This window comes from Lonchura striata, chromosome 4 (assembly GCF_046129695.1).
Source record: "Lonchura striata isolate bLonStr1 chromosome 4, bLonStr1.mat, whole genome shotgun sequence".
Classification (NCBI taxonomy): Eukaryota; Metazoa; Chordata; class Aves; order Passeriformes; family Estrildidae; genus Lonchura; species Lonchura striata.
Genome location: NC_134606.1, coordinates 75,960,702 through 75,977,858, shown reverse-complemented (window position 1 = coordinate 75,977,858; position 17,157 = coordinate 75,960,702). Strand labels below are relative to the sequence as shown.

The following is a 17,157-nucleotide window of genomic DNA, read 5'->3' as shown; positions in this document are numbered from 1 at the left end:
AGGAAAGGAAAGGAAAGGAAAGGAAAGGAAAGGAAAGGAAAGGAAAGGAAAGGAAAGGAAAGGAAAGGAAAGGAAAGGAAAGGAAAGGAAAGGAAAGGAAAGGAAAGGAAAGGAAAGGAAAGGAAAGGAAAGGAAAGGAAAGGAAAGGAAAGAAAAGAAAAGAAAAGAAAAGAAAAGAAAAGAAAAGAAAAGAAAAGAAAAGAAAAGAAAAGAAAAGAAAGAAAAGAAAAGAAAAAGAAAAGAAAGTGTTGGACCAGATAATCCTTGAGGTGTTCTTTGCACACAGTATTCTATGGTTCTAAGATTGAAATAAAGCCAGTCATGGGTCACTAAGCCACCCTGATCAGACCTAAGGGAATATGAAATAGTTTGCACAAAGTATTTGGAATGTGTTTATTTGTCAAATTCAAAAGAAAAAGAGCATATATAGAATCAAAACTCAGATGTGAAAAAGAGGTAAATCAAGTCACGGAATTATGTTTTGTATTGTTTCAGTAAATAGTGGCAGTAGCACTTACTAATTTTTTCCCCTTAATTTTTGTCACAGCATTTGTGGACAACTGGGCCTGACTGAGTACAATACATATTAGGAATTACATATATAATGCCTGGTATTTTACCTTGAAGTTTAGTAGCAGTATATTTCTAGATTAGCAAACCAAAAATATTTTTAAGGCCACCTTTAAGAAGTCTGAAAATAAATTTGAATACAATAAAGCAACAAACCTCTCCATCAACTTTGAAAATTGCACCTGAGCACTTCCCATTCCCCATTCTTCCTCCTGCCAGTACTAGTTTAGAGCTAGTGGTGCAAAGAACGGAATAAAAAAGCAGAATACTGTTGTAATAAACATCACAGCATATTATTTTAAGAGAACAGGGAAATGCAAAGCAGCAAAATGTTATAGCTCAGTTTAGGACTTTATTTTTAATAAAGTTTTAATTTTAATGACTGCTGTTCTTGTTTAAAGATTCATGTACTCTCAAATAAGTCTGGACTGCCAGAACCTCATCTTTAGGTTCTCCTTTATCAGATTTCCAGCACTGCAGTGCTCCCTAGAGTTACATGGATGAACTTGGTTTGGTTCTGGCCAGTTCCTTGACCATTGCTCAAGGATATCCCAGGGCAAACCTCAGACATCCAAAGCCAAGAGAAGCAGCCAAGGCTTTCCCTAGCTCAGCAGTGGTAGCTGACTTGTTCAACATTTGCACGTTTCTCTTGCACCCTTCCTGCTGAGCTAATCAAAGGTAAACTTCCTACACGACCTATTCCCCTTTTACATCTTTTTTGTCTCTTTGATGGCTATCACATTTTCTTTACACACAAAGGTATTGGCATTTTCCTTTTCTGAAGTTATTTTGGTTTCCAGATTATTTCTAATGACAAACTCTACCAAGTTTCACTATGCACATGGAATACTCATGACTGAAGATAGAGGCTACTATTAATCATGAATTACGATAGCAGATGTTTCTTTTTTCATGTTTTTACCAGTTTTGTATATGTTAATACAAAAGAGGAGAAAACTTCAGCTTTTGCAGTGAATACATTCGCAACACTTCCCTACAACCTAAATATTCAATAACAATGGTAAGTTGTCCCTATGTTACATTGATTGGTTATTCTCACTAGTTCCCTGTATAAAACCAGAATCAATATCCCTTTCTGACAGTTCTTCCAACACATTCATAAATAAAGGGTTATGTCTTCCTCTGACACACATGTGCTTGATTTATAGCAGCTTAAGTGTCTGGGAAAAATCACACACCATTACCAAGGCAAGTACAAGATTATTGCTCAGAGTTTCTGTGGGAGAAGATGGGGGGAAATCCTGTCTGTCAGCTCTCCCTGTAGCAGAAGAGCTGCACGATGAATTCAGTGCACTTGCAGTGATCTGGTAGCCCACATGAGGCATTCAGGCTAATACATAGGATTAAAATAAATAAAAGCAGTGTTTTGAGCCACATAATCAGAGGTGCACACCCAAGCCTATTCTGCATTGCTGTCGAATGCATTCGATATTAACCCAGGGCAAAGGAGGACAGGCCTGTGTAGATTCTTCAAATTCTGCTGTTGCCCAAATAGTCTGTCTTGTTTGCTCTTTTCCCACTCCATAAAGCCACACAGGGTGCCTGCACACTCTGCATCGTGAGCTAATAAACCAAGAGCAGCTCCAAAGGACAAAATCACCTCTCTTTCCAGTTCAGTGAACTGTGTCCTGCAATAAGCACAATCATTTGCATGATGATTGTAACCAACACATTAAAATAAATATTTCATACATATATAATATATATATGCCTAAATTAAAGGGAAATGTTTCATGCATATATAATATGTGTGTGTATATATATATATCCCTGTAGAGTTGGAAGAGATGGCACCAGAAAGAAAACAAACTAAAACCATGTCTCAATGTAATAATGACCTACTGCTTTTCAAGCAGCAGTTTGAAGTATTAATTAGAATATGAAAGCTGGGAAGCATTTACTGCAACATATAAACATATTTATAAACATATTTATAAACATATAAATCCTTCTTAAGCAACTGCTTTACCAGATTCCCTTTGTCAGGTTCTTGAGTAAAACTGCCATCCATGAACATGTCTTAAAACTTACTTCCATAGAAGAGCTGAAGAAAAATTACTGTGTTACTTGTTCAGTTTGTGCCAATTCTGGATTTCATGCAGCATCTTGAAACTTAGGAAAAAATAAAATTAGAAATTAAATGGATTTTTAAAAATATTTCTGTCTCTCTGTTTTCTGTGCTCATCCACCAACCCAGTCAACTCACATCCTCATTTCTGAAGCTAAAACTTCTATAAAAAAGCAGCAGTGAGTCATGCAGAATATACTTTGCTTGTTAGTATGATGATATCATTATCACTCTCAGTGACACGCCTGTAACACCATTGCTATTGAATGTCTAGGGATGATCTCACTGGTCATCAATTTATTTAAAGTTGGAGCATTTTAAAATACTTAAAATATTGTTGTTCACAGGAATAGGTTTAGTTCAAGTGTAGTTAACAGTAAAATCCCAAAATAAATTCCTCAGAAAAAAAATTGAGCAATATTTTAAATTTTAACTAAGAACTTTATCTCAAGTAATGGTACAGGATGTTCCAATTTCAGAAACCTGTGTTTTTGTGCCTGCATCATGTTTTTTTTATTTTCATAAATTTTTGAGACTGAGAACACCAGAAAGCATTTTATTATGATTGTAAATGGAGATGATTCATATAATAATATATAAAGAAAATGACCCTGAAATTCAAAGCAAAATGACGTGGTGGTCAAGAATATATTTTTTCATTATACTTTTGCAACGCATGATGTTAAGTCCTCACTAGTTAAAATGAATATAAATGTCCGTATATAAATAAAAATGAGTTGATGTTTTTCAAACATGAAGAACTATTAAGAAAAGGAGCTGCAGACCAAGAGGTTTCATCTTAATTTATGGTAGAATATCATACAAAAGGAATAAAATGCAGCTCTTTTATAAAGACTATCTGAATTTAGTAGCTTAGACTACCTGAAGAACACTTTTTTAAAAAGTTCTTAGCTAATGGTTCTACACTGCAACAGATCCCCTTAATCGAATCAAGACTGAATTGAAGCACAGCTGGATGTTAAAAACACTTCTCTGTCTGTTTGATATAATAAATAGTACAAATAAAAAATGTTTGACTGCTAATAATGTAATCTAAACCTCAAATATTGTGTTTAAAAGAAATTTGGAAGTTCTGGTAAAAACACTCTTACAGAAGTTGGTTATAGACCAAAATTAAAAGGGTTCTGTACCATGGGAATTTTGCTGATCTCTGCTGCTACAAATATTATTTAAAACTATAGTAAATGTCTATTAAAGTAGTAAAAGCTAGTGGGGAGGACACACTTTCATTCTTTTGATACCACATTAATGAGGGGTTTGGTGCTGCATAAGACATAGAGCATTAGCACTGAAGTATTCAGCAATTTTGGGCCCAAAACCAGGTCTCCAATTTGGAAAACACATCTCAAGCTGCAGCTCTGCTTAAAAGTGACTCTCTATTGCATACATAAACACCCCTGTATGTAAGCTGCACATGACACAGGTAATTTACAAAAGATAAACTGCTTTTTTCTTTCTTTTCTTTCTTCTGAGTCTTGTTGAAGCCGGTGAGCGCAGATGCTGATGCTGAAACTTTGGCAATCTCCTGACATTAAGTCAAACTGCAAATAAGAACAAAGAAATGTAAATGGGCACGTTATTTTCGCTCCATTCATTATAACATTTTAGAAGTGTTACAGGGGGTTGGTCTGTGTTGGTTTGTTGTTTTTTTTGGGTTTTTTCCCCCTGCTTTGAAGCTGCAGGTTTTGTTCTGAAGGTGGTTCCCACACAGGGATTGTCCTCCTCTCCCCTTCCCTTCGGAGCGACCCACCCCTGCTGGGTCAGCAGCGCACGAGCCGAGCGCTTCCCAAGCTTCCTGCAATGAACTGCGCCTTGTTGCATCACAGGCAAACATGTTCCGACTCATTTTGGGTACTTTGGGAAATAAGAGCTTTGCAGTCCACAACGAGAAGCAGCTTGGGCTGCTGAAATAAACTGCGGTCAGGACTGTGCCTTGTAGTGATTTTACCTGTGGCAAATTCCCTTGGTGTCTCGGTACTTTAATCAGAAAATAATTGCTGTTGTTTTGCATCAGAACTGACATAAGCTTACAATAATGTTTGTGCCTATAGTGTATTGTTTGTGTGTGCACCTAGGATGGGGTTCAGTTGACAAAAGCCGAGTATGCGGTTCCATTTCAGACACAATTTGGGCACCCTGCCTGGACTCCAGTGCCTTTCCACAAGGCTTCTGGTCCTCCCTCAGTTCGTTTGTCCTGTCTCCAATCCCCACAAAAAACATTTCTGATATCCTAGTATTGTAAATGCAGGCGAACCCAATGGGAAGAAATGCTGATGTCTGACTCAATTCAGAAGGCCTGAATGATTTCTTTATTATAACTGTGCTATAATAATATACTATATAAAAGGAGGATACTAAAACTACATACTACTTTCTCTGACTCTCTCACTCAACTCAAAATCCTCTGTTGAGAGTCCAGTCCAGCCCCAGGTGGGTTGGATTGACCACCAGGCTCAAACAATCCTCACCAGAATCCAACCCAGCAATCACCCCAGGTAAACAATTCTCCAAACACATTCCAAATAGGAAAAACAAGGAGCAGAAATAGAAATTTTCTCTTTCATTTCTCTCTGTGCTCCTCTATGAAAAATCCTGAGAGGGAGAGAAATGTGCTTGCCACATCCTAGGGCAACTTAAAGCTGCATAAGGCACATAGGCTTTGGTAGTAGATTCCAACCCACTCAGACTTATGTAAACTATGACAGAGTAATTTTCTGGCACATTTGTATGCATGTGAAAAAATACTAGCCCAAGATCCTTCAAGGACAGAGTGTCTCATTTCATGCCATGACACAACAACTAATAGAGCAAGGGAAAACTGTGGATGTACAATTATCTGGTTGTTTTTCAACCCTAACAAGCTGTTAACACAGTTCATTGCTGGGTAATAAGAGGCTGACTTTCTTTTGCCAGCTGGGACACAGAGCTCAGCAGTCAGATGTTTCATGGGAAGAATTTCTGCCTCAACAAAGAAACAGCAACAGACCCACAACAAAACACAGACCCAGTGATCCTGTGCCAGGCTGACACGCTGATGGGGCCAGTGCTGGGGTGCCACAGAAGTCACCTGCCAGCCTGCAAAGTGGCACTTTGCTGGAGTAATGCATCCAGCTCTGAGCTCCTGAGGACAGTAAGGTCATGGACCGGTGGAAGAAGCTCCAGAGGAGGGACACAGAAATGTCAGAGGGATGGGACACCTGACCTCTGAAGACAGGCTGAGTCTGTTCAGCCTGGAAAGGTTCTGGGGAGACCTTAGAGTGTCCACCAGTACCTGAAGGGAGCTACAAGAGAACCACAGAGGGACTTTTTACAGGGGCATGTAGTGATAGAACATAGAGGAATGTCATGAGGAAGTTATGTCAAATATTGGGAAGAAATTCTTCACTACTAGGATGGTGAGACACTGGCACAGGTTGCTCAGATGAATTTTACCCTGTAAGTGTTCAAGGCCACACTGGATAGGGATTTGAGCATCCTAGTCTGGTGAAAGGCATCCTTGCCCATGGCAGGGGGTTGGACTAATTGACCTTTAGAAGGTCCTTTCCAACCCAAAACCTTCTATGATTCTATGTCTTGCCCTGTCCCCAGCAAGGTCAAGTGAAGATGCACCATCATGGCACATGCAGCTCTGGGACAGTCCTACCATCCCCAAAACACATATTTTATCCTGCTCAGATGGAAATGCCACACCAAAGCCTCTCAGCTAAGCTGCCCTAAGAGCAAACACAGCAGAAAGACAGTCCTGGATCTCTGCAGCTCCTCCTCTCTCCTCCAGCCATGATGAGAAACATCAAAACGGCTGAAATCTGCTTTTGGCCTCCTTCAGGGGTTTTGGCCTCCCTCAGGGGTTTTGATCTTTCTCTGCCTCAAAAAGGGAAAAGGAAACCAGCCACTACTGACATGAATCCTTTGTATCCATTTTCTCTTTCTACAATGGTATGGAAATCAGCATTTCCTAAAATAGTGCTATTTCACCCTCATTGCCATGACTTTTGCTTTGGCAGTGCAAATTAGAGCTCACGTGGTTTTCTCCATCCTCAGACAACATGTTAGGAGAGCAGATTCCTGCTTTTCTTAAAGCACTATCCATCTGCAAGTTTAGGAGCCCAAACACATCTCCCTCTGGAAACCATTATTACATCTGCTCTTCTGAATGATCATTAGGACTGGCTGGAACTATTCCTGTAAATGGGCCTCCAACTACAAAGTTTCTCAGGGAACAGGTGAATTTCTTAGAGCAAGGGAGGTGGTGCTGGGGGAAGCAATTCATGGCTACTTTCTAGAGTTTTTTTTAACTATTAGAAGAAAGCTTTCATATTTCTATGGCACTTTCTTCTAAAACCTCTGTGAAAGGAACATCTTTATTAAAGCTGGCCTTGAAACAGCCACTAATGGGGATGCTCAATTTTAGGATCCTCCTTTGAGGGACAGATTTACACTCCAAGGCAAACCACACAGGCATTTAAAATATTTTCAAAACCAGGGCACGGAAAGCTGAAGAATCTCAGCATCTGCGAAAATGTGACTCTAATTTGTAATGCTGAGAACACTTAAAAACAAGGTCTTTATTAAGGAAATAAAAATGAATTCTGACTTATTGATGTTACACTGGTATTAAAAGAATCTGGAAGTCACACAACAGCACTGAGGAAGAGAAAGGAGAGAGATACAAAGAAAGTGCATAAGAACAGAGAAGATTAATAGGTTTAAAGGAAAAAAACCTGATTGGCTTACATATAAATGTACTATGAGGTGCTATTCCTGACTGTTCCCTTCCTTTGTAGGTCTTGTTCAGATACGTGGTAGAAAAGGAATGTGCTGAAACCTTTTGAGCCATTCAGTTTTAATAGTAAAAGTAATTTTCTCAGGTGGGCACTGAACAGTTGCAATTACGGTTTATTTTGCCAGAGAAATTCTTTTAAGATACTAATGGTATGAGACAGAGGGTAAGGAATGTCAGCACAGCATGTCTCCTAAGCTTGATACCAGCAGATTTGCAGAAGACCCAGAGACAACAAATGGTATTTTTCTGTTGAAAGCTCAAGGTGGTTTATTTCAAATGCACTTTACCTGTGGGTAATGAAAAATAATGAAAATATTCTAACTGTGGTCACACAGCTATTGCTATTCTTATTCTCCAGATCCATTTTAGCTCTAGCACAAATGTCTTTGTCTTTCAAAACTGTAAGGCTTTTCTTTTATGAAAGATTAAGACTTTCACTATCTACTTTCCATTCCCATTCACTCCGTGGTTGCTTAAAAACTTAACCCCCTTCATATCCTACCCAGCAATTATGCTATTTCTTGTAAAAGATCATGCTAAAGGTCTCTCTCTTTTCTGAAACAAAGGCTGCATATCACACAGGACAGGTTAGTTCTACAGACAGGAACTTGTGGCAGAAAAATCACCATTAGAAGAAAGTTGTCCTCTTTTAGCCCACTGGTGTCACCCTACCACAGAATCAGTTAGGTTGGAAAAGACCTGCGAGATCATCAAGTCCAACCTTTGACATCTTGTGAAAATTCTGTTGGGGTTGGGATTTCTTTATCTGGGTTAAGAAGATTTTGGTGGTTTTATTTTTTTTTTTTTGTCTTTTTTTAAAAATTATTTGTCAACTTCTTTCAACAAGTAAAATCAGTCTTTAAAATCCCCATGTCTTGTTATCCAAGACACTACTGGCAGCTGTTTTCTCACTGCTGGAGTAATTCTTCCTAAATGTCTAGATTTAATTTAGTAGTGAACTTGGTTTTATAAAATACTTTCCACACACCCATTACAAGTATACTAGAGACCAGCATCACAATATGATAAGTGAACTACATGGAAGATATGATAAAGTCCTATTTTATTTTTTTTTTTTTTTCAATTGACTAGACCTGAACAAGGACAGAGGTTGATCTCTGCTATACAGGCAGTTCACAGGAGGTCACCTTATCTCTGCAGTGTTATTTTGCTTTAGCTTGGTTGAACTTTCCCAACATCTTTATGATAAACAAAACAATTTTTTCCATTACTAAAGGCCACTCACCTGACAGCTCAGGGTCTCAGGACTTGTATTGGTTGTATTCACCTGAGCTGATTTTAGCCTTAAAAAAAAAACAATCCAGAAAATATTAGTATTTGTGATAGCAGTTGCCTGGTGGTCAGCTAACTACCAGCTACATTTTTTTCAGATTTCCTTAGGTTTACAGTGATAACGAGCAGCTGTTCATGTTTCCAGAATAAAATGAAGTGCAAAAGGGTGCACCTGTGCAGAACAGTACCAGAGGTGCAGGGGTTCTGACAGAAACCACAGCTGCAATTCAGAGGTTGCTATGGGATTTCAGCCTTCCTTTGTCCAGACAAACCCAGCTCGAGAACAAAAAGTGAATGGTTAGCAACTAAGGACAAAAGTGAGCACCTGAGCTGCGTTCAAAAAAACTTCCAACAATAAAGTCTGTGGAGGGCAGGACTATCATCTGTCTTCTCCCAGGAAATGGAAGAAGCTCCCTAAGACAAGACCATGTGCCTCCCAGTTATGACTTCAGGGTGCTGACAGCTCATTCTGAGCCCATCTCTTTCTTTCAGGAACGCTGAAGCTGACAGTCTTTGAAACCAGAATATTTCTAGAATTGATTTTTTATTTCCCCTGAGAAGCAATATAAATGCATTATGATTTTTTCCTATATTAATTAGAATTAATACAAACTATTGTAAGTCATAAATCAAACTATTGTACTGTTAAATCATGAACTGGAATAACAGTAATTTCCCAGCTTCACCTGTGACTGTGTTCCCCTTATTCCCAAGTCAGTTTTTTGTATAATAAGCACAAAGCATGATGACTCTCTCTATATGTAGGTATAGACACACAATAAAAAAAAAAACAAAACACCAAACAGAGCTCACCGTGTATTTAAAAGATGCACATCATTCTAATTGACACAGGATATTAGAAATTTAAAAGAGATGTGTAAACACCTATAGTTCTTCAATCACAGGAGTATTTATCCTGTCAAAACTTTACAGAAATTGTTTTGCTCATTTCAGCTGTAACTTGGTAGGTTATTTCATCTGTAAACAAAAGCAAAAAGAAGACATAAAAAAATAGCAACATCATAAACTTGCTGCAATCTGTCCTAGAAGGATCAAATGAGTTTTCATCATCAAATCTTTTCAACCAGAAAGTGATTTGTGTTTTGTACAAAGTATTTAACTGAATACAGTGAAACTGGGATGAATTTTCAAAGATATGCAGTACTCATTTTATAGAAGTGCAGTTTAAGAGGTAATCTTGGGGAAATACACATATTCCACCTATGCTTCAAAAAAAGTCAAACTTTGCGAGGACTTTTTCTCTCCTTTTTTTGCACTTACTGGGTGTAACAGACAAGCTTTTGGGGCGTGCAAATCTTTCTTTAGACCTAAAATAAAGCAAATAAACTCAACGCTGAGATTTGTTATGATAATTATTTAACCAATTCAAAAGGAAATGGTACCAGCAAAGCAGAGGGAAACATCAGCAAGCAAAGCAATAATCAGTTCAGGAGGTCTGATGGGACAGAGAAGTCAGGCACAGGTTCCAGCTGGAGAGAAAGGCCAGCTATCAGGGTCACATCTCGATGGTTTTTAATGCCAAGTGCAGCTGTGAATGTTAGCTGTGAATATACTATATTTGGTAGCTGCTCCTTAAGAATCAGGGCTGAAAATCAGAAATGCAGTCTTCTGAGATACTGTTCTTCTGGCTAGGGTACACATTTTACCTCCATAAATTAATTGTAGAAGGCCATGCTAGTGGCTATCTGATTTTGTCCCTGGAGTATCTACAGGGGGATTTTGTTGAAGTGATGCCTTGTGAAGGCTGCCCTAGAACAGAGGTTAGATGGAGTAAAAGAATAAAACAGGGATTTATTAGGAGGCCTCAATGGATCCACCTTGGGCAGCACAAGAGTCCAGCCAGGGTTAGACCCCAGGTGAACCCCAAATGGTCACAAAAATGGAAAACCAGTCATTGAGTCTCTCACTTTAATAAGTTTTTATCCATTTGCATACTGTAGTTAATTGTCTAATTATAACTCTAGCTTATGAAGTCCCATCCTTCTTGCTTTTCTCTTTGATCCATGTTGTTTGTGCTCTTGGGCCTGAAATTTGGATCAGTTGTCTTTTGTTCCCAGACAGAGAAGGAATTCTTTTGTCTCCCTGCTCTGTGTAGAGAGCTCACCATCCCCTCTTATGGACCTCAGCACTACAGAATCTGAAAAACATAAAAGCTAGAACCTGAGGCATCAACGGCATAGGAAAATTAATTTCTGATAGCTTTGCTCTGACAGACACATAATGCTTGGAAAATATGCCCAAAGTTTTGTGTAGTCTCAGGTTTTTCAGGCTGATATCACCTGGTAAAGCTTCACCTCTGACACACCTCTCTACTCAAGGTTAGTGAGCCACTTCAGTGCCAGGGGAAGGGCTGGAACCATGCCAGGGATGCTTGGTATACTTCAAATAAATGCCAGGGCTTTTTGAGGTAAATATACTGGTCTTGCTTAAAGTAGATGTTCTTTCTGCCTTATGAGAGTCACCAACATCACCCTCGTGAAGACTTTGCAGAGATGCAGAAGGTGGTATAGTTGCTAACTTGATATTCTTGACTTTTCTCTAATTAAAATCACAAATCTATTTTAGAATATGATGATTTCATTAATGATTTTAAAAGGAAATAGATCAAAAAAACCAAGACCCCACACTGCTTTACTCTGGATTAAATATATTCAAAATGAAAAGCATTTTGAATAAGGATACAGACCATTTGCAAATTTTTTTAAAATATCCTATTTGGTCAGTGATTTTATTTTTAATTCAGAAGACTCAAAACTTACATTTTTGCATCCCCACCAAAAGCTTTATCAGAAATTCTCTTAACAACTCTATTAGTAACACATATGCAATCATCATCACGCTGTATTTAATTGGGACAGATACAAGAGGCATATCTGTTTCCATGAGAGTTTCAAGCTAAATTACATTTTTGATTGACTTACTTGAGTGGCAAATCTCCATTAGCCAGTTATATACTACATGCTGTGCTATCACTCTCAGGAAAGCAAAAACCCCATTAAGCATTACTAAAGCTCTCTATCAAACAGGTTTTCTCATATGCATTCATTGAATAATTTTTATTTAAATATTCCCCCATAAAGAACCCAAACCAACCAAACAAAAAACACACCACAACTCAATAGTCTCTACTATTTAAAGTATTATAGCAAATGTCACTCTTTTTTAATAAATAGCTTGCTCAAGTACTTTTCAAGTGTTAACACAAATAAATAGCCTTCTTTTAATACTTGCAACTAATCTATGTTAGTTTGTAAGTAATAATTCTGCTAAAATGAGAAGAAAGAAGATTGAATTACAAGTCCCTTTCCAAAAGAGCCAAATATGTATATATGGAAAAGCATTAAAAAGATGAACTTTATATTAAAGTAAGCAGTATCAGTACATTTACCATATAAATACACTCCTAAGTCCATTCTTTGGTGAATGGTTACTGAAGAAACTGAAAAAGATCCATATCAAGTTAATTAATTCCACTCTGCTCACTTACGGAAAAGAATATAAAATAGAAAAATCTACATATATTATTCCAAACTGCTTATTAGATAGACTTATCTATAATATATATGTTAGGCACAAATTACATTAAAATAACATTTTACAGATTTGCAAAGGAAAAGTTTCACAAGTTAGACAATGAGAGAGGGGAATGAAAAAAAAAATCAAGGTTGGCTGAGTAGCCTCAGCTCACCCCTTTTGCTTAGGCAGTATTTTCTGATCTTTATTTAAAGCACATGAGATAGCAAACATTTATTATGATGTAGCAAATTTTGGAAGCCAATGCAGAGGAATGATGGCAGGAAGTTAGGAGACATGGAGCAAGGATAGATCCCTGACATTCCCACTTAAGGTGCTGCCACAGAAAATACTGCTGCTTCATTAAACCCCAGACCTGGAAATCCATCAGAGCAATTTCTGGTTTGTAATTCCCAAAGTACAGCATAATTAGCTTCAGTCTAATCTGCTTAATGTCATAGGTGATTCACTGCCAATGTCAAGGTTAAATAAACCCCAAAACTCCCAGAAAAAGTGGTAGTAAATCAGAGTCTAGAAGGTGGGGGGCTTAGAAACACAAAGCAGAGGCTTCAAAGCACTGATAATTTATTTTTGAGGGCTGCAGTCACCAGTTTTCTAGGAAAGAAAACTAATGGGTCTGGGCAAAAGGACTTTAAATTGGCAAGAAAGAATAAAGTCCTCAGTAAGGAGACAGGAAGAAACAGGAAAAAAAAAACAAACAAAAAAAACCCCAAGTAGCCAGTACACAAAGAAAATCTGTAAGAAAGATGCATCAATCAAAGAAAGAACAGAGGGCACCAAAGTGGGATTCAGTAGGTAGGTAATGTAAGAGTGCTTCTAGAAAGTGGCAAGAAAGATAAAAGCAAATCTCAGCAAAATGAAATAATGGGAAATAATGAGGAGCGGATGAGGCCAGATGATATTCCCATTCCAGTGAATTAAAGTGTTCTGTTTGGGACAATAAGAGGAAAACTTAGACAACCTTACTGTGGGTTAAAACTAAATAGTTGAAAAGTTAGCAGAGGAAAGCCCATGAGACAGAGGAGTGACTGCAGGAGCCATCCCCTACTGCAAGGTAACCATCAAAGTAGCAAGGAAATAATATCTTTAAATCTCTGGGTGAAAATAAAAGCAGAGAGACAAAGAAACTGTTCTCTAAAGATTATCAGTAAAACTCACATGAAATGAAGTCCAGAAAGTGACAGCACATACCAAAATTAGTTGAAAAATCATTAAAAGCAATATTAATTGTAATACAGAAGTTATTTTAGTAATAAGATTATACAGAGTAGAATAAATTAGTCTCACATTCATTCAGCAGACATGGTTCCCATGCACAGTGCAGGGAACTTCAGGATCCTGGAAAAGGAAAACTCAAGGAAAAATGCTTTTAAATGCCCTGCCCCCTGGAATATCTGTAGGTGAAATTGTAGTTACAATGGCCCACAAATACCTCCTGATGTCATAAATTAAATTCTTCTCTTTCTAAGGCAGGAGTCTCTTGAAGGACCAAATATTTATCTTGTTTTGTTCCAATCTACACAATATCTTCACGCAGCTAGACTTTCTTCCATGTAAAAGCTTTTCCCAGTAGAAATTAATATTTATTCCCCAAAAGTTTATATTTATTCCAGGATATTAAGCTTTCTAAAAACATTGAAGATTTCCTTGGCTGTGTTTGCATCGTGCTCATATTTCTCTGCAATCAGACATATTCTTAGTTTTCAAATAAATAGCATCAATCAATGGTTTTGCATTAGACCTCTTTTTTTTATTTTTTTTTTTTTTTGACAGAATTCTACTTTAAAATGGCCCTGCACAGTGACCTGGCCAGAGCCCTCTGTGAATTCAGCAAAGGCCAGGAGCTCTTGCAGTTGTCCCTTATTGTGACCTCCTTAATTGCACATGTTAGGAGACGCCAGGGAGTCAATAGCCATCAACCTCTTTCCTCCATTCAGCTTTCAAGGCCATATTTCAGACTGCACAAAACACCAGAGAGTTGATTTTTACTCCTAAATCAATGGCACTTAGGCATATTAAATATCTTCATAAACACAGAGCTTCATGAACAGCACTCTGATACGGAATAAATGTTATTTTCTGCTCTGTTTTTCCTCTTCTATGCAATGTCAGTGCAGAACACCTGAGGGACTATATGTATTTTTGCTAGATGATCCTCAGTAAAGTCTTAGAGAAGATCAATGTTTTCCCTCTTTAGGAGTCACACTCTGATAACACTTCTGATAAAATTAGATAAATAGATGAGCTGCAGGTTTCTCCATAAGATTCATGGCTCTGTGTCTACTGGAATTCTGACCAAAATCCAAGCATGGGCAGACAGCATTTAATCTTTTCCTACTCTATCAGATCTCCTTATTGCTGTCTATTTTCTTGCATATTTATTAGGCTAAGTTCTCTCAAGAACAGACTGAATACTTAGTGGAATGGGTTTTTCTTAAACCCCTCTACTGGGGAGTTTCACACACCAGAAGATTTAAAATTGGTGAAAATGACCTTGCACAAATCAGTCTAAGGTGTAGCTAGCTTTTCTGGAGCAATACTGTGTGAAGAAGTGTAGCAACTTACCTGGATAGCTCAAAATAGTTTTATTTTTCTATTTTTTTGAGGGAATGAGCTGCTGCATCTATGGAGAGATTCAATTATTATTTCTCCTTATCAGACCTGAAGTTCTGCTACCTAATATGTCGTGTTTTCCTGCACCTTTTTTCATGGACCTGCAGATCTCATAATGTTTCTTGACTCAGAGGATTTTTCATTTTGCTTTGGTGGCAGTTTTTTACACAGAACTTGCCTATTTAAATTGGGATGCATTTTCTGGCTTGTGGAGCTCTGGTGTTGTCATGTGGTTTTACAAAAATGGTAATGTCTCAGTTCCTAGATAGCCTTACAGAAGTGTTCTTGTGTAAATATATATATATATATATATATATATATATATATATATATATATATATATATATATAGTTTTTCCCCTTTTACTATATGCATAAATATGCAGAGAGCATTTGTAAACATTGAACTCAACAACACTTTCTTGTAATGCATTCCTTTCTCCTTAAGATTTCTACCTAATCTGCTGTATTTCCTTAATCTGGATTGAGGACATGACTATTATGAAAAATGAAGAATGTTTAGGTTTACACTGCCTTTTTTTTTTTAAAGTAAGATGTATAAGGAAGAAGCATTCTAACATTTTTAGCAACTTTTATTTAAAGTTGTTGTGGTTTTCTGCTCTTGTTTGACCACAGCATTAATCCAAAAGCTAAGGATACTTGTCAGTGTAAAGCTTTAAGTCCAAAACACTAATTTATGCTTGATATTTTAAAATGGGTAGCATAAGAATTATTTGATGACTACCACAGACTTTAAGAGATGTTGAGGATTATAAAAATAAGTGTTACCTTTAAGTTAATTTGATGCATAATAGGAAAAAGTCATTTTTGTAGTAGTAAGAAAAGGACAACCTTTCTTCTGGTACATCACCTTTGTTCATCCTGCTCTTTCTGCCCACAGATTTCACTTCAAGCTTCTTTTCTAGGCAACCAAGGAGAAAAAATGGATTTTTTAATCTGTGATTAACAAAATTTAGCTCAATATATACAAGAGTTTGCATACATTTTCACTCTTCTAAGGAAAACCTTGAAACCAGCTGAAGAGGTCATCAAGCTCAATGTTTACACATGCTCTATGTATATTTATGCATAGAAGAAATGGTGCTAGGTTATTAAGAAGAGCTGTTCTTGGAGGCAATTATTAAACTAAACTGCACTTCACTTCACTTGGATAACATCAGCTTTCACCTCTCTTTTCTCTCTTTCAAATGTGTGTTGGGAGTTGTATGGTGCAGAACTCATGAAATTATTTCATGACATAAAAGTAGCAATTCAAAAGCTGTTAAAAAATAATTGATATAAATGTTTCTCTTTCTTAAAGTCTTGCTTTTTTTTCACAATAATTCTGAAAACCAAATATTTTATTTCAATTTCCTCTGCAGAAAAATTTCATAGGAATTCAGTTGATCTTTTTGGCAATTAATTTTTTTTTAATTTTTTTTTTTTTTTTTTTTTTTGAGATAGAGTTTGCATATGCATTCAGTCCAGTGCAACTTAAATTTTCATAAGATACTTTGAGTTTACAAATAGGAGATTGGGAATCAAGTGTCTTGATGAAGCAATTTGGAGTAAGTTAAATCTTTATCCCAGAGTGGATAATACATATTATCCTACATGCACTCTCTGTGAAGACAAAAAAGGAGCAGAGATCCCGTGTCATCAGTAAGAAAACACCATATTTTTGTTTAAAGGCAGATTTCAGATATACTTTCTACCTATCAAAAACTAGAATTACTTCTGTTTATACACGCCCCTGGTCCTGCTTTTGGCTCTGAGATGAAATACCATCTCTGACAGCTGTTCTGCAAAGTTTCCATGAAAAACCAAGTGTCAGAAAGGGGATTGCTTTGCATCATCCCTCCTCTATCCCATCATCCTGCTGCTCCAGACACCCCTTGGCTATCCTGCTATCCCTGGAGGAGAAGGCTCATGGATCTATGGTGGAAAAATCTTTATTATAACTGTCTGATGGGTGGCAATGGCATAGATGCCTCACTAATCCCTTAACAAAAGATTTGTCTCAAACACAACCACAAGCAATGCATTTGAAGTGATTTACTAGCAGTGTGCAAAGTGACAGCAACTAATTTAAACGAGAAGTACAATCCTGAAAGTGTGCCAATGGTTTCCACAAACATATATCTGATGTACAATCACAGGTAGCCACAGGGAACGTGCAGAGCGAGCACAGCAAGGCACAGCCACGTGTGGAAAATGGAAAAATGGAAAACATT

General features: G+C 37.3%; 1 long non-coding RNA gene across 1 annotated transcript; it reads right to left on the bottom strand.

Moving 5' to 3' along the window:
• Positions 1-4,134: 4,134 nt before the first annotated feature.
• Positions 4,135-15,846, bottom strand: LOC116183557 (uncharacterized). Its single transcript, XR_013339829.1, has 4 exons — positions 15,795-15,846; positions 9,570-9,734; positions 8,710-8,767; positions 4,135-4,221 (listed from the first exon to the last, which is right to left on the bottom strand). It is a non-coding gene; the product is annotated as an uncharacterized LOC116183557 (long non-coding RNA).
• Positions 15,847-17,157: the final 1,311 nt, after the last annotated feature.